The following is a 26,824-nucleotide window of genomic DNA, read 5'->3' on the forward strand; positions in this document are numbered from 1 at the left end:
TTTGTTTCCGAGTCATGCCGAATTCCACCTTCGCACGACACGCCACAAGTTAGGATATCATCCCTACCATCTGTATGTATGGCGGTCCTCCACAGTGTTATTTTCAAGGAGCTTTCTTCCTCGTACTACAACGCTGTGGAATGAACTTCCTTGTGCGGTGTTTCCGGGACTATACGACATGGGTACCTTCAAAAAAAGCGCGTACACCTTCCTTTAAGGCCGGCAACGCTCATGTGATTCCTCTGATGTTGCAAGAGAATGTGGGCGGCGGTGATCACTTAACACCAGGTGACCCGTACGCTCGTTTGTCCTCCTATTCCATAAAAAAATATGTTTAAATGTATTTATGTTTGTTTAAGTAAGTATATTGTATGAAATATAACGTTGTCTTGTACACATAAAACAGACTATGCCTAGGGCAAGATAATCTGTGTAAGAGTGTGTCAATATTATTTTCATTTACACTGTCCAAATGACACAGTTCTTCGCGCGCTTGTATGAAGATTGGCAGTTTTTTTTAATATTTATATTAAATTTTAAGATGTAGTATAAGGTCACGGGTGTTTTCGATGTCTATTCAAAAGTTATTTATTTTATTTTTGACGTGAATTCACTTGAGAATTACCTTTACATTTAATTATGTAAGCTCTATATCTCAGCCTTACACTCGCGACAAGTCTGTCACCGACAAGTCTACTAAGTAACACTGTCGATTTGTGGTAGTGTTCGTGTGTTTGCTGAAAATAGAGCCTAGCAGTTCACCATTATTTTTTCGACGGATAAATTATCGAAGATTTAAAATACACTGCTATGCCGGTCATTGATAACACTATTTGTGTTTCAGTTTGAAGGTTTTTTTTAGTAATTGAAGTTACTTGGCTATCTTAATGTCTCTAGAGTTTTGTCTTATCATGACTCCTGAGTAGCAGTAATTGTAGTGTGGCTGGGTATTACTTACTAAAATGTATGCGTCTTAAGTCTCTCGTGTGATAAAAAACAGTAGCACTCCGGGAGCGCCGATAGAATTGAAAACTTTAACAATACGCGTGTATGTTTTTAATCGTTAGGAATATTTTAATAATTATATATTAATGTCGCGAGTTCAATGGTTTTTTACCAGTGGGAGGCTCCTTTGCACAGAATCAGCCGATGATTATGGGTACAACAACGGCGCCTATTTCTCCCATGAAGCGAAGTGAGTGAAATGAGACTTCCCATCTTATGTCACAAGGTGATGAGCGTAATTGTAGTGCCGCACAGAAGTTTTGGGTTTTTCAAGAATCCTGAGCGGCACTGCATTGTAATGGGCAGAACGTCCTGCTCGTGTCGTCCCTTATTTTCATAAAAAAAACGGATCTCACAAAATCCCAGCGTGCATGTGTATCTATGTACGTACATACACAATTTATGTAGGTACATACGTATATACAGAGGTGTCGGTGACGGTAACAGTGTCGTGAATTCAATTGTTTATTCGCATCTCAAAAAATGTGCCCCAGCAAGTTTTCACTTCAAAAACACAGGCTTCACACTTAGCTGTTAACGTTTTGAATATCTATTATAAAACAATCAAGTATAAATACATATATGTAATTTGTTTGATACCTTCACATACTATTTACACTGAAGAAATTATAATATAGACAAAGTTATGTAAAAAGTTAGCAAACAATACAAAATGTCACTCAATCATCGAGTAGAATAATTATCAATCCGTACTCCCTACTCTCTGTTATTAGTCATATTAGATAAAGTATCGTTAAAAATTATTCATTTCTAACTACGGAATAAGTTCATTTCCGTGGTACAGACAAATGTAGAACGCATACTAATTATCTCTAACACTTCCGATTTTAAATCGGAATTCCTACAAATCTTGTATGATTCTAGAATAGCATAACCTAACTTATAAACGGGATGGTACATACACAAGTACAAAACAAAGACTTTACTTAGATTCAAGAATCAGTTTTTAGATACAAGACGGGTTATCGTAGTCTTCTTATCTTTTTACCAGTGGGAGGCTCCTTTGCACAGGATGCCGGCTAGATTATGGGTACCACAGCGGCGCCTATTTCTGCCTTTGTTTCGATCTGAAGGGCGCCGTAGCTAGTTAAATTACTGGCTAAACGAGACATTAGAATCCTGAGTTTTTTTTTATTTTATACAAGAGGGGGCAAACGAGCAAGAGGCTCCTGAGTGGCACTGCATTGTAATGGGCAGGGCGTATTAATTACCATTAGCTGGACGTCCTGCCTCGTCCCTTATTTTCATAAAAAAAAGTTTGTAATTAGAAGGAACAATCACTCAAAGAACCCCAGAACAGATTCTTTCCCTGTTCAGATCCTGAATGCACGAGCAGCATAAGTGAAAATCCCACTACACTCCGAGCGGCAAGCGAATAGACCGGTTGGCTTCTGCACTTCTGGTCATCATAGATTGATTAGAGTATGATAGAATTAGTTTTGCGTGTAGGTGTGGAAATTCAAGTCCTGCTGGATAAAGCAACCAGAAATTGTAGCTCAGTTGTAAACAGTAAGAAAAACCAAAAGTAAATCAAAAAGCTTTACCATCCTCCCGGTCTTGGAAACCAATAAAAAAATTCGAACCGATTTATGTTTAAATACAGTGAAACCTTTATTTCCTTCTGTTTCTTTAAATTTTACCACCGTAATGTTGAATGTGCCGCATTAGAACGGTTTATTCCATCGACAAGTCTTTTGCGAGAAGTTTCTATTTTTACACGCTTTTTATTAGCTTCAACTGTGTGTATATTTGTTTGTAACAGACTCATTTGGGCGCGATTTAGACCCACTTTAAACGGCCAGATTTCATTCAAACTTCGTAGATTTATCAAGAACCGATGACGATACATTAATTGGATAAAATTATTCCATTTTTCAATTTGCAAAATAATATTTTTGTTAATTGATTGATTTTGTTAATCTTTTATCGATAATGCAGGAATTGATGATCATTTTAAATTTCAGCCATTATCTTTCAACTAAAGCGTGTTTTTTAGTTTTTTTAAACTATTTTTATATTTATATGTATTTTACCCTTAGATAATTTATACGTCTAGATAGAGTCTCTTACTGTTAGACAACCTATAAAAACAGGCCAGGAATATTAGTTTAGTGTGCGTAAATTGCTCAAAATAGAAGTTAGTTCTAAAGTCTATTTTTTTCGACGTTTTCACAGCTGTTATAGTCTATCTAGACGTATAAATGATCTAAGTATTTAAGTATTATTCGAAATGGTTAATATGAATGTTTCGAAATTTCTAGCATATTTATTATTGTGCCTGTGTCGGTAGGTACAAACTTATTATAATATACATTCAACATATTATTAAAATTTATGATTTCTTACACAAATAAAATTTGAAAACAATATTTTACGAACGATGCGGGACTTGAAACCGCGACCTCTCACGATCCCTGTGAGCCAACTCAACAGCTCTTTCCAACTGAGCCAACCGTTCGAGTGACGTATTGTTGATAAAACTTTGTATGCTTTGTTCAACTCTTAGGTTGTGGCTTCATCTACAGGATCTACTTTACAGTTGATAACCTGCTCAACCCCAATATTTACACATTAGGTAATTGACTTGAGATGTCGCTCTTGCATATCTTAACAAATGTGTTATGTTTTTAAAGTGATAACCCTCACTTCTGGGATTAAATACACAAATAAAATTGTTTTTATGCTTTCTTATTTTTTTTATTTAATACTACTCTGAGACCTAAGTTATAATAGTTGCAGCAAAAATCGTACTAATATCGGTAATTTGACATAAATAATTTAACAAATATTATTAGTGATGACCACGCCGGTCGTGCTAAAATAACAAGACCTCGTCAACATTATATTGAATAATATATTATTCAGTCTGCGGAGGAAACATTAATATACCACGACATATCGTACGACCTTTGACCTGCTAGATATCCAACTAGGGTTCTCACTCGTGCATTAATAGCACTAACAAAACAAAAAAAAATGCGTGCGTAAAAAGTACACATTTCGGAAGTGAAACTTGCATTGTGCAACCTCTTGTTTGCATATGAAGTCCTGGTACATGTTGCTAGGATGACACATGATTTCAACCGCTATAAAAGACATTACTATCGCCGCTAGCACATTTATGTTCTCCTGGTGTCTATGTAGTATTACGTTGTGCGCTTGACGTCAGAATATTTAAAGGTATACTCGCAATACATAGGACAATCTCTTCTTCAACATATGTAATACAATATTTAAATACTTGTTTGTGTAGTATATATATTCTTAGAAACACAAGAAAATTTTCAAAACGTGACGTCACCTCTCCCCACTTGCACTATATAAGCGGTAGCATAACAGTTCCCCCACAAACCTTATGTATTAGTTTTTTAAGCATAATAAAGTTTTATCTCTCAACATTTAGATAGGGTTGTAGAAATAAGTTTTCTGATACCTACATATATAAGGCTTAATTGTAAATTGCTTTAATAAGTAGATTATAAGTAATTTTGTATATATCTGATTAACAAATATAGAAATTTGATTTTATTTTTTTGCGTCGACACATTTTCGCTGCAACCGTCGACTAGTTAGGACGTTATTCTGCCCGATTTCTATTCGAATATTAGTCTTTGTGTCGTTTGAAATTTACTTTTAGAAGCTTAAAAACCCTTTTTAATCTTATTTCCTAATTATGTTATATGATGAAATACACACACTAAAATAATGTGTGTTAGCCACACTCGGCCTAATAGCAACATCCAATCAGGACGCTTGTCGGGTAAAAAAGAGATAACAAAGTCATTCGACAATGTTCCGATTATATTGTCGGCGAGAGCAATAACCTTTCAACACGTGTTCCGTTTACTTTTTTGCATTCGGCCATAAAAGGGTGCGAGTTGGCAGCCCTAGCGGCTCGCGGACATAGTCCCAGTTATGTTTGAGTGACAACGTACTGTCTGAGTCAATTTGATATCGTTTGAACGCAATACACAACATTATACGTAGGTTATTAGTACGTGGTTAACTAAGTTCATATTCAGGAATGTTGATTATTTGTAGAACTACAAGGCCACTGCGTACTTAGTTATTATACCTAATCATAAAAGGAGAAACAGGCTATATTTAAATGATTAAACGTTTTTTAAATACATAATAATTTATTTAAATAGGAGAGCCTCATGTGACAGTAAGTGATCACCGCCGCTAACTTCCAACATTTTTGAGGTATGTATATTTACAGTTTATTATTGAAGGTTTACTATTATTTACAATTTAGGGTTTATTAAGGTTATAAGTTTTAAGGTTTTACCCCGTTTTTAGAAAATCGAGTTTTCATCAGATCTCGACGTTTTAAGATCCTAGAAAGCTTCCCATACTTAGACTATTCCCGCGATGGTGTCCGTACGTCTGTATGTGTGTGTGTGTGTGTGTGTGTGTGTGTGTGTGTGTGTGTGTGTGTGTGTGTGTGTGTGTGTGTGTGTGTGTGTGTGTATAACTTTTGAACGGCTCGGAGGATTCCATCGCGCGTGGCGCCATTCGAAAGAGATTGACCAAACTTAGATTTGAGATACAATTCGGACCGTTAGATACGAAATATTTTTATCATATGTGTTACTGCTTCGGTCGATTCCAAAAACAAATCAGCCCTTAACATCAAAAAATCACGTTGATCCCCACCAAGCCGGTCAAAATCGGTTGATTCGTTCGTGAGTTATCGTTGTCGAAAGAAAACCAGAAAAATCGGTGAATTCATTTAAAAGTTATGGCCGTTTGAAAATTTAAAGTAGATAGAGTTTTATTAAACTTTTACCAGAGTTTAGAACAAGAAAAGAAAAGGACAGCAACGCTCCTGTGATTTCTCTGGTTTTGCGAGAAAATGTGGGCGGCGATGATCACTTAACTCCAGGTGACCCGTACGCTCGTTTGTCCTCCTTTTCCATAAAATAAAATAAAAAAATTAAAATTTAGCATAGCTCATAACACTTACATAATTAAGGGTTTCCGTAAAATTACGCCTAATTCAATACATTTTCTACAATACGTCAGCTCAAACGCTATAAAATTTGAGGGTATCGTAACGAAACTACCCATTTACCGCTGAAAGTGAAGGAGACAAGTGAAAATATAGTTATCTTGGCGTACGCTAGGCGTAATGTGAATAATGGATGGTTTAGAAAGTTTCTACATCTCGCGAACTGTTCACACAACTCACCGCAACTGACACTTGAGAGTTAGGACACGATACTCAACATGAGTACATTTTCTGTTTCATAAAACAAAATAAATGTCATTTTTAACCGACTTCAAAAAAGGAGGAGGTTCTCAATCCAGTTTGTTACCTCAAAAGTTTTGACTGGGTGAACCGATTTTGATAATTATTTTTTTATTTGAAAGCTGGTGCTTACCGTGTGGTCCCATTGTAATTTGGTCCAGATCTGACAATGGCATCCATGAGAAAACCATAAACGTCTTAAATTTGCTATACATACGTATAGCAAAGTGGATGATAAATTTACGAATTACTCAATATCGCGCCAACCGATTTCGATTATTATTTTTTTATTGGAAAGGATATACTTCGAAGGTAGTTTGGTGAGAGTTTAGTTAGGTCCTGATTGTGCTATTCATTTAAATCGAAATAACAGTAAAAATTACACTTATTAATGTCAAATTTCCTTATTCCATTCCGCTACTTTTTTATACAAATAAGGAACGAGAAGAGCATGACTTTCAACTGATGTTAATTGATACGCCCTGCCCATTACAATGCTGTACTGCTCAGAATTTTCATAACACCCAAAAATTCTGAGCAAACCTACAATTGCGCTCGTCACCTTGAGACATAAGATGTTAAGTCTCATTTGCCCAGAAATTTCACTAGCTACGGCGCTCTTCAGTCCGAAAATAATGCTTACACATTACTGCTTCACGGCAGAAGGCGCCGTTGTCATACTCATAATCTAGCCGGCATCCTGTGTAAAAGAGCCTCCCACTGGTTCTACATTTCACATTTACTACGTTCTACATTTAGCTACTTCGGAAAAGTTAAGCTTTATCAAATCAAATGTCATTTTACTATTCATTTAGTTCGAAAAATTACACTTATGAATGTCAAATGTCCTTATTCCATATAGGTACCGTAACCAAAGAATACGAGGTATGTTCAAAAAGTAACGAGAATTTTTAAATTTCGCGGGTTTGGAGAGTCCGCCTGTATATTTTTTTTTATTATGTTGGTACACATGCCCCTGAAGTACGATAAAAATTTCTGCAATATTCACTGCTTACTTTTTGAGTGGCAGCCGCTAACGTTAGACGTGTTTTTCGAGCTCGGCGATATACGTTTGTGAAAAAAAATGTATCAAAGAATTTGTATTCAATTTTGCGTAAAAAATGAAATAAAGTGTAGTGAAGTTTGTAAAATGTTAACAAAGGCATATGGTGAGTCTGCTATGAGTAAAGCAAGGATTTACAAGTGGTATAAGCGTTTCCAAGATGGCCGCGAAAACGTTGAAGATGACGAACGACCCGGACGCCCAAGCACATCAACAACTGATGAAAACGAAAAAAGCGAAAGAAATGGTTATGAACGATCGCTGAATCACAATCAGAGAAGTCGCTGTTGATGTTGGTATATCAGTTGGCTCATGCCATGAAATTTTTTCGGATGTTTTGTGTATGAAACATGTGGCAGCAAAATTCGTTCCAAAATTGTTAAATTTCGAACAAAAACAGCGGCGAATGGAAGTTGCTCAGGAGTCGCTAAATGAAGTAAATAACGATGTAGAACTACGAAAACGTGTTATAACAGGTGACGAAACATGGGTTTACGGATATGAATTTATTATTGCATTAAAAGGCCGTCGTTTTACAAGCATAGATGACATTAAAAGCGAATCGCTGAAAGCTAAAAGCTATTACAAAGATCGAGTTTCAAAAGTGTTTCGAGGATTGGAAAAAGCGTTGGCACAAGTGTATAATATTCGAGAGGGGTACTTTGAAGGGGACAAAATAGATATTGATGAATAAATAAAGATTTATTTCATAAAACAAAAATTCTCGTTATTTTTTGAACACACCTCGTATATATAATAGTGCAATCATTTCTAATTTATTCGTATTGCAGTCATTTTGGTATAACATTGTTGCACAAGCCTCTCAATATACGAGGCGTTGCAATGTAATTTATGTGTAAATAGGCGACAGTCGTCCCATTTCAATATTTATATTAAGAACCTTAATTAGATTTCTACTTCATAATACAATACACGCACTGAACCGCAAATCATAAAATATTATATCTATATATATAAAAATGAATTGCTGTTCGTTAGTCTCGCTAAAACTCGAGAACGGCTGGACCGATTTCGATAATTTTGGTCTTGAATTATTTGTGGATGTCCAGAGAAGGTTTAAAAGGTGAATAAATATGAAAATGTTCGGAATTAAAAAAAACACACACACATTTTGTTTTTCCTTTGATGTGTCCCCCGTCATTCAGAAATCAAATTGAAAGAATAGTTTAAAATGAATAACTAATTAGAATCTTTGTATTTGTCTAAATTTCTCAGAAGGTAAAAAACAAACTTAATTTTAGCTACCTATAGTTGGTAGATTAACTTCAGTTGTTAACTATGATGGCAATACAACGTTTGCTGGGTCAGCTAGTTGATTATAAAAATGTCCCGGGATTTGAAAGCCAAGACCCATAGCTAGGATGTCAAGGTCACTAACCACTTGGCTAACGGCCGTTTTCAATAACGTATCTTTAGTTACGGATAAATTGCTGTCACCGTTTAGTGACAAATCATATCTATCCATAGTTATGTCCAATATAGGTAAGATGTTAGACGATAGGTTATTGAAATGTAAGTAAGCGTATAAGAATAGATTTGTCTACTTCTAGTAAGTTAAACTAAGGATAGATAGCTTATTGAAAACGGTCGTAAGTGCACTAAGAGTTGTAAAGAAACACAATTCTGCCGGTATACACGAAAAACGTTTGAATATAAATGTAAATGTTACATAAAACTAATACATATAACAATAGAGGTACAGAACAAAAATTTTTGAAGTTATACTTCTTTAGGCGCGTTATGAAAAAATGATGAGAGTGAAATTATAAGATGCGCGCGCATCACTGTAATATAAAAGTAACAGGGTGAAGTTGGTTCCTAAAATTTTCTGACGTTTGCGACATTCGTTATTTTTTTGGTATCTTCGTTATTATTAGGATAGGCAAAGGGTTCAAGCCCGTCCAGCCGTATTCGTTATTTAAAGCGAAGAGTAAGCAGAAACCACGCAAACATGGTGGTTTTAGACAAGTTTTGTGGTGAAAGTATAGCAATTCGAGCTATGAACACTACTTAATCCTGTTACACATATCCTTAAGTCTTATTTGTAGGTTGATAATGCTTGCTGTTGGTTATAGTTAACTCTGCCAAGCCTTTTTGAACTACCACTTGTCTTTGAAGTTAAAAAAGTTTTTTGGCATGGCATGACACATTTTTTTGGTACTTCTCTCAGAATAGTTATTCTTATAGCTTGTACTTGTTTGTGTAGGTTCATTTATTCAGATTGATAGTGAATAGCGAGGATTGTTAGCATATAAACTGTTTTCCATGCAAGAATTTTGAAAATATTGGCTTTGTTACATAGATGGCGGGCCGGCAACCGTGAACTCATATCGCTCAAGGTCGCTGGCATTTAATGTCGCCTTAATAATTAATTGTATTGTTTAATAAATAAAGATTTTTACAATATTGTTATTTCTGCAAACGTAGAACAGCACGAGGAATAAATAATTTTAAGGATTTTTGCTTTGTTAGGCCAAAGAACTATAACTTCTTGCGTGCATAAAGTACCTACACAGACTTTTTTTTAACAGCAAAAACATCTGTATAATCTAAGTTACGCGGATAAAGTAATTCCAACAGTGGAGTTTTGATAAAACTGTACTGAAACAAAAAGTTTATGATCATTATGTAATTACTGATACGCTTCCGGCTACGAAACGCCCATGCATATCTAATGAATACGCTTTTTAACCGACTTCATAAAGGAGGAGGTTATCAATTCGATCAGTATTTTTTTTTTTAATATTTTATCAAGTACCAACCCGACTTCACTTCACGTCGGTTATTTATTTCAATATAAGATAAAGCCTTGTTTTTTTTTATTGAATCATCAATAGTAACACGCTTGATAGTTAGACAGCCAAAAGAACCAAAGATACAAGGCAAAATTTAAAAATATTTTATCTTGTAACGTGTGGGAATTGCAAGTAAATCCGACATCTTGCAGGTGGTGAAAGATGCCGTTGAAAGATCCCGTTACAGAGATGGATACCATAAAGATAATAGAAAACGTGTAAAAACAAGTATCAAGACACTGGAAATACAAGAAAAAATGTTTATTATGCGTTAACTAAGTCGGTTTCCGCATTTAGTCCTTATCTACTAGGATGAAGTATAAAGTGGATATGTCATGCGAGTACACCCGGAAGGGACAAACAATACAATAAGCTGAACACGTTTTAATAAGCTCCAGCTCTTATTATCTTTTTAAAAAGCAAGAAAATTTATGCTCACAATTGAACTTATTTATCTAAGTTTATATTTTCTGGTTTGGGCTCAAACGGCTTTTGCAGTGCGTGAATATAGCATCATTTTTCATAAGATGACATATACGCAACACTTAAATTATAACCGTGTGGGTCGAAAGTGAAGGTTGACAAAACAGAAACTTTGAAAACGAGACAAATAGTTTTTTAAATAAATAATTTTTAGTTCTTTTTATTTTTGCACAGTACTATTATTTTCATTGTCACATCCAGGTATATACTTCATCCTAGCCTTATCACCGACAAAACTACGCCCATTTACTCATTGATAATGAATAAAACGGTTAATCCCTCAGTAAACTAGATTCTGCGATGTCTGTTTTCAATTCGTTATCAATGTTTATCAAACACCTATTAGCCTTTGTTTACATTGTTGTTATCAGGAAAACAATGAAGGGAAAATCGAATTAAATTCTGATTACGCTACTCGAAGATATAGAGAAGTTTAGAGACAAGTTTTTAAATATTTTTTTTATATAAGCGGGGGCAAACGGGCAAGAGGCTCACGGGATGGGGAGAGGTTTGGCAACCGCCCATGGCATGGCATGACATCCGCAACATCAGGTGTCAAGAGATGCGTTACTTACCTCTGTAGACAAAATAAATCGATCCTTTTACGCTTACTTACATTTCAGTAACCTATTGACATAACGCATTGGACTATAACTATATTGGACATAACTACGAATAGATAAGATTTTGTCATTAAACGGTGACAGCGATGTATCCGTAGCTAGAGATACGTTATTGAAAACGACCGTTAGAGGCCATGGCAGGGTTACAGTTACTTTATCTCAGACAGGCGGCATTTAGCCTTAGATACGGCGAGATAGACTATGACAGCTGTGACAACGTCGAAAAAAATTGAGTTTAGAACCTCTATTTTGAGCAATGCACGCACACTAACACAAAGTGTCAGACAAACCAGGTTTATTACATTAGTGTACATGGCAGCTACGTCTTGCTCTCGCAATATGTATGTCACTTTGTTTTGGTGTGCGTGCGTTGCTGAGACTAGAGGTAAACATTCGCCGCTATTATTTTCGACATGTTCACAGCTGTCATAGCCTATCAAGGCGAATACATTATTATCTAAGAATTCTCAACGATTGAAAAATGTTAATTAAATTAATTCCAACATTGACAAAGCATCACTCACATAATATTTTAAGGTCTTGGCTGATGTTTTTAGCTTCTAAATGTCAATAAGCTATAAAAAATAATTTAAAGTTAGGATATTTATTCTTATAAAGAATTTTTACAATTCACTTATATGAGAACTTAAATCTAACTAAGTTATATTTTTAATATTCGCATGGGCAGAGAAACGTATTGAAAAGGATGGTAAATCGCATTGGGCGTAGATATAATTTGTGCCAATGTTAAAGAGTAATTCCTTAACACTCGTAAATTTAAAAACAAAAATGGATTGTTTTTTATTAGTTAACTTTGTAGAAGTATTAATATTTCCAGTATGTTTAGGATATAATTTTTTGAATTTATTGAATTCGACTCTTTGATTTCTTTAGGAAGTTTTTTTATGAAAATAATAAGACGAGCAGGATGTTCCGCTGATGGTAATTGATACGCCTCGCCCATTGCAATGCATTGCCGCTCAGGATTCTTGAAAAACCCAAAAATTCTGAGTGGTACTACAATTGCGCTCGTCACCTTGAGACGTAAGACGTTAAGTCTCGTTTGCCCAGTAATTTCACTAGCTACGGCGCCGTTCAGACCGAAACACAGTAATGCTTACACATAATCTAACCGGCATCCTGTGTAAAGGAGCCTCCCACTGGTAAGTTTGTTGTAAAGCTGCACACCTTCATACATAATATTATTTTTTCCGTAGTTAGTCCTGGAGAGATTGAGATTATGTCGTTAGTGTTTTTCAGTTTCATTTTTGGTACTTGTTTCTTTTTGTTAAATTTTATTTTATTTAGTATTATTCGTATTAGTAGTAGGGTACAATATAAATGTGTTTGGGATACACTCAAACCTTTTTTAAGACTTAAACTTAATTTAACGCGCAGACCGTCATTTTATTAATTTATACTATGAACTACAAGATATCAATACGCTTGTTATAATAGACAACAAAGAAATAAAAATCTTTCTTTACAATTAACACTGAGACAATGACATTAAAAGCCATTCCTTACCAGATCGTCGTAACACGTGACCCAATACAAGTAATAAAGGAAATCATCTTCAATTAAATTAATTAAAATGCTGTAATTAATCTTAAGTTATGTTTGTTAAGACTTGATGCTCCTTTGTTAACATCATTCGATTATAATAGTCTAAACACATGATACGATTTGGCACGGCTGAACCATCGGACTGTCTGGTAGCGGACCACTTTGTTTACTTTAGTTATTTCCATAGTATTAAGTCAAAGTCAAAAAAATCTTTAAAATCGGCAAAAAACTGAACCATTATAGAGTCGTAATGTCTGTCTATCTGTCCGTGTATGTCACAGCTACTTTTTTCATAATATACATATACATAACAACTATACTGTTGAAATTTGGTAAGTAGATGTATTCTTTTTTTTATGGAATAGGAGGACAAACGAGCGTACGAGTCACCTGGTGTTAAGTGATCACGGCCACCCACATTCTCTTGCAACACCAGAGGAATCACAAGAGCGTTGCCGGCCTTTAAGGAAGCTGTACGCGCTTTTTTTGAAGGTACCCATGTCGTATCGTCCCGGAAACACCTCACAAGGAAGCTCATTCCACAGCTTTGTAGTACGTGGAAGAAAGCTCCTTGAAAACTGCACTGTGGAGGACCGCCACACATCCAGATGGTGGGGATGATATCCTAACTTGTGTCTGTTTTCTGATTCTGTGAACCGCATTAAGATTTTCACACAAAAATTGAAGATAAACCATAAATTTTTGACTGACAAAGAGTTGGCGAGCCTAGGCGCTTATCACAGCTGGCCGCGGTCACCTCACTCAGTATAAACACGCTTTGTTCACAGCATTTAGTCCGTGACTGCTAAAACCAATTGATTCAAAATACACAAATAAAATTTAAAAAACAAAATTTTATGAACGATGCGGGATTTTATTTGTGTATTAATCCTAGAAGTGAGGGTTATCACTTTAAAAACATAACATATTGTTTAGATTTACAAGAGCGACATCTCATGTCAATTTCCTAATATGCAAATATTGGGGTTGAGCAGGTGTTATCAACTGTAAAGTGGATCCTGTAGATGAAGCCACAACCTGAGAGTTGAACAAAGCAAACAGAATTTTATAACGAGGCGGTACTCGAACGGTTAGCTCAGTTAGTTAGAGCACCGGCACGGAACGCCGGAGGTCGTGGGTTCGAATCCCGCATCGTTCATAAAATTTTGTTTTTAAAATTTTATTTGTGTATTAATCCTAGAAGTGAGGGTTATCACTTTAAAAACATAACATATTGTTTTGATTCATAATACCTTGATAATGTTACTTATTCATTCAAATCAAAATCACTTTATTCATGTAGGTCACGGAAAATTAAAGAGTTCCCGTGGGACAGTTAAAAGCCTCTACTTACTTATATAGCGTAGTACACAACAACTTGCACCTAATTTAGTAAAACTTACCATGTTGATACCTTAAGGCGAAGAGTAAGCAGAAAACACGCAAATATGGTGTTTTTAGACAAGTTTTGTGGTGAAAGTATAGCATTTCGAGCTATGAACACTACTTTATCATGTTACACATATCCTTAAGTCTAATTTGTAGGTTGCTAATGCGTGCTGTTGGTTGTAGTTAACACTGCCGAGCCTTTTTGAACTACCACATTTCTTTGAAGTTAAACAAGTTTTTTGGCATGGCGTGACGCATTTTTTTGGTACTTCTCTCAGAAAAGTTATTCTTATAGCTTGTACTTTTTTGTGTAGGTTCATTAATTCAGATTAATAGTGAATAACGAGGATCGTAAGCATATAAACTGTTTTCCACTCAAGAATTTTGAAAATATTGGCTTTGTTACATAGATGGCGGTCCGGAAGCCGTGAACTGATATCGCTCAAGGTCGCTGGCATTTAGTGTCGCCTTAAATTGGCGGTCAACACTTTAAATCAAAATCACTTTATGTCACATGTAGGTCACGGAAATGACACTTATGATAGTCAAAAAATAAATTTCTTATTGAATCTACTGCTACTTCGTAAACGGTTGAGCTAATCCGAAGAAGTAGCAAGAAACTCATTGCCACTCTTTTAAATCATGATTTACATTTTCATCGTTTTACAAATCATTTCAATTACAATATAATATGTAATGTGATGCAACATACATACTCAATCGTCAAATAGTCAATGCCTTACACGAGTAAGTCGAAAAAGAAAATGTAAATGAATACAAAACAAAAGTTATTGAGTACAGTAGCTGCATTAATTTAGAAACAGAGCCCGCATAGAGTTTACTTACGCGGCAAGCTACACATGTTAGTTCATCTGATTTCTATCTTAATAGAAAGGACTAAAATTGTCACCTTCTGCACAGTATATTGCCCGAAAATAAAAAGTTGTTTAGGTACATTATTAGTGTCGTCATAGTCGTTCACCAGATCGGTCAGAGATTTGCCGGAACCAACAGACCATAAACAATTTTTTTTTTTTGCATATTTCTTTGTGTTCTGAGTGTCAGTTTTTGCAGCCGGTGTCGAATGAACAATAATATCGAAATAATTAATAAGTTACTTCAACAATAAATTTGCTTGAATTTAATAGTGGGAGGCTTCTAAGTACTGCTCTGTGAACTTGGCGTTGCGTAGAGATGTCGGTTCATTGTGTGTCTTCTACCGAATTTATCATGGGGAGTGTTCCGAAGAGCTGTTTGAATACTTGCCGCCGAATTCCACCATATCACGACACGCCACAAATTATTATATCATCCCCACTATCTGGAAGCGAGGCGATGCTCCTAACTACGGTTTTCAAGTAACTTTTTTACACAACCAAGCTGTTGTATGAGCTTCCTTGTGCGGTGTTTCCAGGACGATACGACATAGCCACAACCTGAAAGTTGAACAAAGCAAACAGAATTTTATAACGAGGCGGTACTCGAACGGTTAGCTCAGTTGGTTAGAGCACCGGCACGGAACGCCGGAGGTCGTGGGTTCTAATCCTGGATCGTTCATAAAATTTTGTTTTTCAAATTTTATTTGTGTATTTTGGTAATAATAAACCTACTAGCGACGCTACAGCCTGACCCTACCATTTAATTATTCATTTATTAGGTTTATAAAATCACTTACGATAATACACACAAATTTAAAAAGTAGAACTAAAAACTAGGAACTAAATGTAGTGATTACTTACAAATAAACACAGCATGCACAGAAATAATTTATTTTAGATATTATATAGAATAAGTTAAGAATGATTTTATTTTATTAATAAATCAGTAGGTTACATAGTTATACACATTAACATTAATTTTCCAATTATAACATTATCAAATATTACCAATGTTGGTGCAAATGGTCTTGCGGAGTTTGGCTAAGGAATCAGCAAATATGTCAATATCAACTACGCTATAAGAATTATTTTTTTTGATTATCGACCAAGTGGAGGACAAAGTGGAGTAATAGGCTTACGTGGATTTTAAACTGGTGCTCTTAGACTAAATATATTTAGCGATTTGGGGCAGTCGATAAAGCCGTTCAGTAGTTAATGAGTAAACAGATTTTTTTTTTATGAAAATAAGGGAACGAGACTAGCGGGACGTTCAGCTGATGGTAATTGATGCGCCCTACCCATTACAATGCAGTGCCGATCAGGATTCTTGAAAAACTCTGAGCGGCACTACAACTGCGCTAGTCACCATGAGACATAAGATGTTAAGTCTCATTTGCCCAGTAATTTCAGCTACGGCGCCCTTCAGACCGTAACACAGTAATGTTTACACATTACTGCTTCACGGCAGAAATAGGCGCCGTTGTTGTACCCATAATCATCGGCGCATCGGCGCAAAAAAAAAACATTTCGGCAACCGCCAATCGAGGTAATTTTATCGTATCAGTTAGCCGGTCATAATGCCCGTATAACTTCGTGTTACATCACTATGTTGCACGTGTGTTGTCGCGTTCGGCGTACAAACAAAGTAACCGTCTGATAAACTGGTAACCGTTAAATAACGTACACATTGATTTTCTCAGCACGTGCAAGTTTCACATTACTTACTTACATGACGTTTTGACATCGCGATCTACTATACCGCTCGTTAACGCGAAATTTTACTTTGAAATTGTTCGCTTTTAATAATAGGAATATCGAAAGCACTGATACCCAAACGTGCACGAAAAGAGTGTTGAATTTTGGAAGCCATATTGAAATGATATGCAAAAACGTCAATAGCGTCATTCAATCTAGCGAAATGTTCTAAGAAAAAAAGTTCATACACTCGATTGTATGAAACATTGATAGATTGACAGATGACGGCTATAATCTTGTAAATAAAGGTGATAGCCGAAATCCACTACGTTTTAAACAACCGTTCGCTTTCAAACTTAGCCGGATTATACTTCGTGGCCAATCGCCATATTGTAATTACTACTATTTCAAACTTATGTCAAATGATTACACGTTTCATATTTAAATTGTTACTCAAGCAGTACCGCTGTATTACGTAGTATTTACATACTCTTTGGCGCAATTGACTAAATGCGCGGGAACACACACAGATGCGTCCTTCATGGCTTATACATTCATCAGCGCAGTGGAATTTTTTCTTTTATTTTTTTAGTGATGTCTGCTATGGCTTTAATTTGCACGGTATACCGCAGAAAGTTTGACAAGGTTCCTACCATTAAGTGTAGGATCTACAATTCATAACCATAAAAGTTGCGACAAATTTTGTATAGCATTTTTAACAAACGGAATATTAAACGTCTTCGTTGAAAAATAAGGACACACGTCAAATAAACGTCATGTATACGTCAAAGCATTTCTCATTTTCTCTGTTCTAGGAATTCTAGAATGTATATTAACGAAATTGCTTCTCGAATTTGATGTTTCAAACACAGCACAGCCTTCATTATTATTTATAAATTTATTGTTCTGTTAATTACACCTAAACAAATTTATAAACGGGGCTCGAACCCGCGATTCCGTGCAAGCAAGCAAGATTCCGTGTAAGACCCACGGAGCCAACCGTTCGAGTGACGTATCGTTGAGGGTTATCACATAAAAAATAAGTGTGTGTGTTAAGTACACACACACTTATTAGTATGCACGCATGAAGTTATACTTCTTTAACGTAACAAAGCAAAAATCCTTAAAATTATTAATTCCTCCTATTCTACGTTTGTAGAAAGAACAATATCGTAAAAATCTTGCAAAGAGATGGCTTTGACAATCAATTATTAAATAACGAATACGGCTGTTTGGGCTTGAACCCTTTGCCTGTCGAATGGACGAAGAAACCAAAAAAAATACCGACTCTCGCAAACTTCAGAAAATTTTAGGAACCAACTTCACCCTGTTACTTTTGTGTTACAGTGATGAAAAATTTCACTCTCATTATTTTTTCATAACGCGCCTAAAGGGGTATAACTTCAAAAATAACAAATTCTATTAATTATAAATTATTTTGAATCACACTCACACGAGAATGACTGTTTATAAATCACAAAAGCTAATAATCGAATATCTGTTAAAATTTTGTTATTTACGCAGTATTTTAAGGAAACATTGTTAGAGGCCTTGTTCAAAAAAATGTTACATAAATTTCCCGCGAAAGCGTGGCGTGACAGATAAAGTATGAATAGAACAGTTAGCTGTACTCACGACACGGGTCGACTCACTCGACTTGATAACAGAGTAAATTACAATTTATAACAGAATAAAACCTATTTTGAGCTGCCAGCCATTGGATCGTGGGTGGTATTGTCCTACTTATCTCACGTGGTGCGTATACCATTTTTTCCCCACCTAGATGAAAAGCTCGCTTTTAGTCCCTGGTACGAGGGACAAAAGTCGTCTTGCCGTAAGAGAACCGGCCACTTTTGTCCCTGGTACCAGGGATTAAATGACAGCTTTTCATTGAGGTGGGAAAAAAATTTATTATCTGTAGACTTGCCTTTAGTTTATTTAATAGGTTTTCCGATTTCTTTGTCTTGTATTTAAAACGATTTTATAAACAAAGTTACGCTTCTCTGTGACTAATTTCTGCACATACAAACTTTCTACTCATATTTTACCGATAAGTTTAGATAGAAGATAGATAAGTTTATTGGGACAGAAAAGTCAACGTTAGTTACGATTTTTATCTCAAGTAAGAGATAGACTGAATATTGGGAACGGCCGTATATTTTGTTAATGTGGTGTCAAAAAGTGTGACAAAAAATAAAATAAATAAGTAGTAACTGTCAACGATGTCACGACCTAGCGCTGGGTAAAGACGTCAGTTCATGTTTCGTGTTCTATTTATCAAATTTAAATTCAAATATTTTTATTCAAAATATGACATAAAATCACTCATTGAACGTCAAAAACTACCACCCATTCAAAAGAGACTGCCTCAGACCTGAGAAGAATGGGCGCAAGAAACATATCATGGGGAGTGTTCCGAAGAATCGTCTACCCTGCCATCCACTTCATTTCAAACATTTCTCAAGTAAGGGTAGGTAATTAATAAAATTAATTAGACTATCATCTTTCTGCGTTTTATCCAATCAAGAAAAATTTCAATATTTACATAGATGATATGAAATTAATTGCGCACGAAGTCACAGGCATAGAACCTAGCTATCAATAGATTCGCTTAGAATTATGTCTGTATTCATTTTTACAGTAAGAATAGTGACGCACACTCAGTGAACATAAGATAAGCAAGAATTAGTAGGTCAGTAGGTACCGCAGTTGGCACAAAAGTTATAATTAGTCAGTCGCGGAAGTTGCTGTGTGTGTTTTTAATTTTTATTATCAAATGCCAGTCACTATTTAAAAGTATACCACTACTAATGTCACCTTCATGTGTTAACAAGCGCTACCAACGTCATGAACTGCCATAAGATATCCCAATTAATAATTACATTTATTTAACTACTGTTAATATTTAAATACTATTTATTATAATTATGACTATAATTAGAAATAACTATAATAGCATATAATATTTAGATCTTTAGTTAACTTGATTCGTGTAAGTTAGTTGGCACTACAGTAGTGCCAGCTTACATTTGGTAGCATCATCACGGTAGACAGTCGCGCCCTATATAAGCCACAGCGAAGTTCGAGTTAAGATAAATTACTACCTTCTACTGTCAGTAATTAGCTGTCAATAATCTGAAGCTGTCCCAATATACGCGATAAGTCATTCTTATCGCCTTATATTGGGACGCGTGAATTGCAATTTCCATACAAACTTCGCTTCTATCGCTGGTAAGCTATACGTCGTCCCATTGACAGACAGCGTGTACGGATGAGTTACCGTCGATAAGTTTTTTTTTTATAGAATAGGAAGACAAACGAGCGTACGGGTCACCGGGTGTTAAGTGATCACCGCTGCCCACATTCTCTTTCAACACCAGAGGAATCACAGGAGCGTTACCGGCCTTTAAGGAAGGTCATGCGCGGTTCTGTGCCCACCCCAGAATACGAAGGGCAGCCCGAGGGAGAGTGCTCGGGGAGGGATTCTCCGGCTCTGGAGCCGGTACCCTCCTGGGGTAATATCTTTTTACGGACCGATAACGATTTTGGATATGACTTTATTCTACGTAATGAGAAAAATATTATTAATGTTTGATTTATTGTAAACAAAGATTGATGACAACATAATTCGACAAATTAATCAAAGCCAGATAATAAGCGATTCTATTTTTATTCAACCGATTAAACTTAAAGTAGACAACGCCGATCTTATTAATCGAATGTGAAGACAATTTGTTGATAAGAGTGAAAAAGGACATGACACGATATTAATTATACAAATGATTTAAGTTTTCTTTAGTGTTAATTCCGCCAATATTTGTTTTTAAAAACAATTCCAGAAAATGAGGAAAAAAACGTGTTTCGCCTCTACACGAGGCATCCTCAGGGCGTGTTGTCTCACCAAAATCTGACACGAGACCTGTAGTCTAGTTTTTTTCCTCATTTTCTAGAATTGTTTAAAAACAAATATTGGCGGAATTAACACTAAAGAAAACTTAAATCATTTGTTTAATTATGGATTTCCGCAAAGTAACGCCTACTTCAATAAATTTTCTACGATATTAATTTGTGGTAGTAGCTCAGGAACTCTTGCAATTTAGGAGTTATAATGAGAATTGGGGTTAAAAATGTAATAAAAAACCTCACATAATCATTTCATTAAATATTGTCAAATCCGTGATATTACAATTTCACTAGTGACATTATAATTAAAAGGTACTTGTGACTTGAAATTGAAGTGTATCCGTACACTTATACACCGTACTCGTGACAATACAATGTCTATGTAATAATATAATCTATATAAAATTTCGAGAGCCCAATAAATGCATCGAAATAAAGTAGTAAAAGAAATAATTACACTCGGGTAGGACAAAGTTTTGAAAAAACATGTTACAAATAAACGATGTACCCAAGTATGGATATTGCATATGACGGAACGGCTAAAGAGGGAAAGTATATCTACGGATATCCCAACGATGGTTTGACTCTCTTCGTTATTGGGACGCGGATTAAAGATGGATCCACCGATAGACAAATATCTGCGATCAATTTATATCTTGGATTACAGATATATTATTTATTTCGGCCGTAAAACCAGCGGGCCTACCATGAATTACTCTTATTGCGATTCAATTGACAACCTAAAATGAACTGCTTTGCTATTTCGTACCCCAACAAACACAAGCAAACATTTAATTTGTAATTCAAAGAACTATATTTATTTACATTACTATTATTTAATATGTATAAAAAAGGCCTTAATGGTTTATAATTTGACGCAATTGCGCAATTTTATTTCGTTCAATCTTCATAAGCGATCCAAACGCCATTCAGTTGAAGGCACTTCATGGTACGATTTTTAGTGATTCAGTTTAGGTACCTAATCTGAACTGCATCGGATTCGCATCGCATCTGGTCATTAAATTGTAAGAAAAAGCCCATTGACAATCTATCGTTTAATTATAATATCACTAGTGAAATTGTAATATCACGGCTTTGACAATATACCTGCCACATAAACAATAGCAATTATTGTGATCTAAAAAGTCCAGATTTCGTATTAATTTTTTATTCAGAAATTTTGCTATGTGGCCTGGAATATAGGAATTAGAATTAGTATGCAGAAAACATTGTTTTTTTTTTATGACAGTAAGGGACGAGACGAGCAGGACGTTCAGCTGATGGTAATTGATACGCGCTGCCCATTACAATGCAGTGGCGCTTAGGATTATTGAAAAACCCAAAAATTCTGAGCGGCACTACAACTGCACTCGTCACCTTTAGACATAAGTTGTCAAGTCTCATTTGCCCAGTTATTTCAATAGCTACGGTGCCCTTCAGACCAAAACACAGTAATGCTTACATATTAGAGCTTCAAAAACAAACAGTCATTTATAACTATATTAGCCGAGAAACACTTATTAAATTATAGATCTACAGTTTCCCCGATTTTTAAAAACAGTTACATACTATCTACATTATTAACCTACAGTTCCTTATTATTTTTTTAATCTACTTTACTACGTATTCAAAAGAAGACAATATTACAAATATTCAAGATTTTTTTGCCTAAATTTGAGTTATTTCGTTCATTCGTTGAACAAGGAACTTGCCTTGAACTATTATGATCAGTAAGAATGGCTGATTGAAAGTGCGTTGAAGAACTGAATTGTTCAAATGAAAATGACCTTGATTTGTTCATCTCTGTTGTCTACGTACTCTGGTTTTGAAGACACATATTCGGATAAGAACAATATTAAATGACACGAGAGTTTGACATATATTATAATTATTACAATATTACTACTATTTTGTAATATATAGAGAAGAGAAGAATATAATGCAGTCAGTTAGTTTGTACTGAAGAATCCTGCATAAAATTGTAGACTGTTTAATATTACTTAATAGACTTAACAGTATAGAAAGAAGCGTAATCGGAGTTCAAAGAAGAGATAACGTTAAATTGAAAGACATAAAAAGTAGGACTAAATTCAAAGACGCAAAATCAATATGCAGAACACTAAAGTGGCGATGGATAGGACATAATATGTTAAGAGAAAAACAAGAAGAATTGACTAAAATAATAACCGACTGGTATCCAAGAGATGGTAGTAGAAGAAAATGGCGACAAACTAAACGCTGGGAAGATGAAGTAAAAAGAGTAGCTGGACCTAAATGGATCCAAATAGCGAAAGACAGAGAAGCTTGGAAATCTTTAGAGGAGGCCTTTGTCGAAAGACAAGCTGTTTAACCTAACATATAACTTAGATCTAAGTTTATATTTAGTTAAGTATCATTTATAATATTTGTGAACAGCAATAAAGGCTTATTTTATTTTATTTATTTAATAGACTTAACTTAATACACAGGAATCCCGCGGTGGGGAGAAGTTGGTCGAGGAACCAACGAATAAATAGAAAATTTATGAATAGAACCTGTCGAGAAATTGTCTATGATTCACTACTTTCATGGGTAATTTTTTGTAATAATAATTTGTAAGTATTTGTTTTTTTATTAAATGTAATATTTCTAATAAAATGTAGTAGTAAATATGTACTATTACGGACGTATAGTTTACCAGCGATAAAAGTTTGTATAAAAATTGCAATTCACGCGTCCCAATATATATGGGTATATTGGGACAGCTTCAGATTATTGACATCTAATTGCTGACAGAAGAAGGTAGTAATTTATCTCTATCTGCAGTTAGTATATTGGGAACGGGCGTAAAACCATTCGCGAACAACCGTTTGAGCACCACTGCCTTACAAGAAACACAGCAGGTTACTTTTAAATATAATAAACATTATATGGAATCAGTTACGAAAGAATGAGCAAATAATAACGCAATAAATACCTAATTTAGTGTAACGTAAAATTTTATATAAACTATTTCAAACTAAAACCTCACTCAAACATTTTATATCAAGATGTTTGCCAATTTTTATCGCTGTTATTTGCATACGGCTAAAAACCTTGATAAGTTAGTTATACATACAAGTTACATCGAGGCATTTAAAAAATAGGATGTTATTTACATTGGCAAACCGATAAGACTTATAAAATTTTATGTTATAAAATTCATACATGTATAAAATGGGACGAACATTATCGAGAACAACGGATGCACAGTTAAACATGTTTACAATGCGTTTTGAGTAACTAGAAATATTTAAATAAATTAAAATAAATCAAATATTATTCACATTAATCCCTTATTCAGATGCGATATATTTTCGAAGCCGTAACATACATACGAACACGCGAGGCTGTAAGTTTATTTCCATCAATGCGGAGAGATGTGAGAGTGTCTACAAAAGGACGATGTCAAACGTGAAAAATGAGACATCTTCTCTCCTCTCCTCTTGATCCATTTCCACCGAAGCTAAGCGGAGAGATGTGGAAATAACGAAATCTGATTGGTTATCAAAATATATCTCCTCTCCGCTATGATGGATGCCCGGCCTCACTCTCGTAGAGAAGAAACGACTTCAAACAATCCACTTAAAATATACTAGCCCATAATCAACGCGTAGAAGAGAAGAGCTCATCTGTAGCTGAGTTAAAGCAAGATAGAAAAGGCAAGCGAATCTATTGTTACTGTAATTTCTTTAAATTATGACTGACAGGAGTATCCTTTTTTAAAGTGAAACTTAACAAAGTAACAAATTATTTAGATATAATGGTTATGACGATATAATATAGGTCAAATGGTAAACATGTCTGTCTCTCATACAACGGGTTGTGGGTTCGATCTTTCATTGTTATTCGTATGTACTTATTTTGAGTGGTAAGATTATATTATTATTAAAATCAAGGACCGTTGTAACTTTTTATTGATCTTGACAATCAGGTTCAAGGAGCCTAAACCTCCACCGCAATGACTCACAAAACGAAATCTATGAAACGAAAGGGGAATGTTTTCTCAAATATGTCATAACTTGGGTAGGAAGATGGCTAACTAGGAAATTAAAAAATACTTGATTTACCATAACACGACAGGGAGTGGTAAGTTTACTGCAAGCACCTTATTTAAAGAATAATATTATATTTACATAATAATATAATTGATACTGGATAAAACAAAAAACAATAATTGTTACTAACTTAAAATTAACATCCTTATCCCATCCTTAATAATATTTTATTTATTTATATTAAGTATATTTACGTTCATATTAAAATTTGTTTCCCTAACTTTTCAGTCACCCTACAGGCTATATAAAAGGTTTTTGAAATACTTCTTGTTAACTTTAGTACATATACATTTTATTGCTTAAAAAACATTTTTGACTTAGCAAAACATTGGTAACTACCGATTTAGTTATTATTAAAATTTGATTTGGGATTCTATTATTAGATAATTCAAGGACAGATCGTTAATAATAATTATAGACGAAGCCTAAATTTTAAATAATCGTACGCACCAAAAAATTACAGGAATTATTATCATTAACCTACCTACAATAAAAATAACATCAGCTGAATGAACTAAATAGAACAATTATTATAGCATAATCTAAACCTGACACCATAGGAGTAGGGTTCTATGCAATAATATTAGCTTTTACATGCTTCAAATTCATTACTTAACGCTGACAAGGGAAAATCAAACTAACGAAACGCTAAATCTCTGTCAACTTTCATCATGTTATAACATAGATAGATATCAAAAGAAAGCCTATCCAAAAATTAAACTCACTTTATTTCAGCAGCCAATATAAACCTCCACAAAGCACACCACAATCACAGATGCCCGCGCGAATATAAAAACGTTTTCAAATATTTATTATCTGTTGAGGCGGAGACGCGCTCAACACGACTAGCGTGGATGCGCGCTAAAAAGCAACTGATGGTTGAAGAATTCCTCAAGTGAACGCGTCGGATGCAATGTTGCGTATTTAATCTGTGCTCTGTGGTCTTTGTCTACATTTACAAGAAAAAACAAAAAAGATTGATTGATGCGTCATGCACTGTAAATCGCGATAAAGATGGATTATATTGAAAGTTTGTGATAAACAGTAACCATATGGGTACCGTAACGGTTAGGTCATATTGTGGAACGAAAAACTCACACTAAGACAGGCTGGTATAGTAAATTTTCTAAATGATACTTTAGATAATTCCAACAGAGTTAACTATTCTGTTTGCAACATAAGATACATACCTAGAATTCATTATATTTTAATTGCAGAATGAAGAAATTATTAGTCTGGCCTGTAGTATGTACCTACTAATTAGTAATTATAAGTACTTTAGCGAAGCCTGGACTCGAAACAAACATAGTAGTTTTCGAGAAATGCTGGTAGCAGAGAAACTCATCAGCTGGACTCCAAATGCTTCGAATGTTAAGGTTCATGCGCAGAACCGTAGCATATATGGGTCAAGTCTTACGTTACGAGAGATACATCATACAACCTTCTGCCAATTATAATTATGAAAATTATACAAAGAAGAGCACAAAGAGCAGTCGTTATTGACTACATGGAACTTGGAAGTCAACCTTGGAACTAGTAATGAGGCATCTAAGAAGAAACATATCTTACTTCCTGGGGTGCCTGAAACCACAAACCTTCTCCTCCATATCGATTTTCCTTTAAATTGCTGTGTCTTTGGCCTCCCTACTAAAATAACAATTTTCCAAGCCTCCCCAGAAAACAGTCTTACCAGCGCATCCTCCTGTTGGGGAATCCAAGATGGAACTTAGAATTTCAACAATAAAATAAAATCTGCTCAATGCCAACTCCGGAACATTCCTATCAAGGATAAGAGCATACGTTCAAAATATACATGTGGCCTTACCACGTGGTAACCCACCCACCCTTTGGCCCTTTCCCCAATGCCAGAGAATAAAAATATGCAATAATGCGTCAAAAAGAGTAACATAGTATAGTTCTTGATTTTCGGATAATACCATAGAGCACCACGGCTCACCGGTCAGCCTGTCATGCTCTATGGATAATATAGATCAAGAAATATTATATTGCAATTATATCGGGATTACGGGTGCTGGCGATATATATTTTATT

At 35.0% G+C, this 26,824-nt stretch overlaps 1 protein-coding gene across 1 annotated transcript in view; it reads right to left on the reverse strand.

Moving 5' to 3' along the window:
- The window catches only part of LOC126973885 (SH2 domain-containing protein 4B-like), a 65,335-nt gene extending 39,683 nt beyond the window's left edge, over positions 1–25,652 (reverse strand). Inside the window, exon 1 of the mRNA XM_050821245.1 lies at positions 25,498–25,652. The gene's annotated coding sequence lies outside the window, so the exon portion shown is untranslated. The remainder of the gene's footprint in view (positions 1–25,497) is intronic.
- Positions 25,653–26,824: the final 1,172 nt, after the last annotated feature.

This window comes from Leptidea sinapis, chromosome 30, assembly GCF_905404315.1.
Source record: "Leptidea sinapis chromosome 30, ilLepSina1.1, whole genome shotgun sequence".
In the NCBI taxonomy this organism is placed as follows: domain Eukaryota; kingdom Metazoa; phylum Arthropoda; class Insecta; order Lepidoptera; family Pieridae; genus Leptidea; species Leptidea sinapis.